This window comes from Eurypyga helias, unplaced genomic scaffold (assembly GCF_000690775.1).
Source record: "Eurypyga helias isolate BGI_N326 unplaced genomic scaffold, ASM69077v1 scaffold1075, whole genome shotgun sequence".
Lineage (NCBI taxonomy): Eukaryota > Metazoa > Chordata > Aves > Eurypygiformes > Eurypygidae > Eurypyga > Eurypyga helias.
Genome location: NW_010251847.1, coordinates 1 through 1,717, shown reverse-complemented (window position 1 = coordinate 1,717; position 1,717 = coordinate 1).

Sequence of the window (1,717 nt, the reverse complement as noted above, 5' to 3'; positions counted from 1 at the left end):
GTGCTCCCAGGACGCAGGCTGCCCGGAGAGGACCCAGCCCCAGCCAGCTCCTGGGATGCTGCCGGGCGATCTGACCACAGACGGGGCAGCGCGGTGTTTGTGGTGCTGCTGATGGCCATCCCTTGGCTTTTCCTTGCAGGTGGCTTTTTGATCCCGTATCTCATCATGCTGATCGCCGAGGGGATGCCGCTGCTCTACCTGGAGCTGGCCGTGGGGCAGCGCATGCGTCAGGGCAGCATCGGTGCCTGGAAAATAATAAGCCCCTACCTCTGCGGCGTCGGTACGTTCTGAGCTTTCATCTTCGTTGCTGCGCGCCCGGGGAACGCGGCTGGTTGTGGAGCAGAGAGCTTTCAGAGAAGCAGCCGGGCGGGAGCTGAGGTTTCCCAGGGTCTCACCAGGCTGAGCACAACGGTTCTCCAGGCACCTCCTCGAGTGCGTTTACCCAGTCCCTTGCGGGGTATTGGGGCTGGGCCCCCCAGTTCGCTGTGCTGAGCCCCCTGGACGGGGAGGTGCGAGCCCCCCTGCCCCGAGGCAGACTGCCAAAATCACGGTGTGAAGGCCAGCACTCGGCCCAGGCCCTGGGGCTGCCTGCACAGGGTGTGGGTCCCGAAAGCATCTTCCCAGTTAGTGATCAAACAGTGCTGTCATTTCCTACAGTTGCTGCCTGCCCCTCCCAGCTACGCTGTTATGTCATTCAATTACCCCAATATAACCCAAACTGGCGGTTATTTGCTTACACGCACGTTTTATTTTTAACATCCCTGGGAGTGTTCAAGGCCAGGCTGGATGAGGCTTTGAGCAACCTGGTCTAGTGGAAGGTGTCCCTGCCCATGGCAGGGGGGTGGGAACTGGGTGGTCTGTGAGGTCCCTTCCAACCCAAACCATTCTGTGATTCTGATACCCAGAATCGTCACCCCCCAGGAGCTAACGCCTAAAGCCCAGGGCAGGAGAGCAGTTAGGGGAGGAGGTGGCGGGGATGTGTCCTGTGCACGGGGCTGTGCAGGGGCAAAGACCCCCCTCCCTGGCAGCTGCGGTGGTCCCTGGGTGTTACAGGGCCCTGGGAGTTTCGGGGTTTCGCTGCTGAGCAAGCGCCTCCCTCCCTGCCCGCAGGCGTTGCCAGCGTCGTCGTCTCCTTCTTCCTCTCCATGTACTACAACGTGATAAATGCCTGGGCCTTCTGGTACCTCTTCCACTCCTTCCAGGTACGTGGGTGCCCCCCCGGCAGCACGGCTCGGCCCTGGCAGCTACCATTCTGTGATGGGTGTTGCGTGGCTGGTGTTGCGTGTCGGCTGGAGGAGGGGGCCCAAATGCTCCAGAAACCCCACCCAGGGCTTTGGTGGGGGGGGAAAGGGGAAATGAGGCAGAGGTGTCTCCCTCCGGGGGCTTCCCAGGGGTGTTGGAGTGTCCTCCTCACCATGAAACGCAGGTCAAGGCCAGCCCCGTGATGCCTTGCGCGTGCCTCGGTGTCCCCAGCGTCCCGCACCTGGGGATGGGAATGTCTGAGGGCAGGAGAGAGGGATGGCCCTGAGGGAGAGGATCCGAGAGGGTCACCTCCAGGGGAAGGGGTGTCTCCAGCCCTCGGGGAGAGAGCCAGGCTGATCATCCCCAGGGAAGAGAGGCAGAGCGGATCTGCCCGTGGGGACAGGGCCATTCCCAGAGGAGAGGATCAGAAAGCATCGGTCCCTGGGGAGCGGGTTGTTCCCAGGGGAGGGTCAGA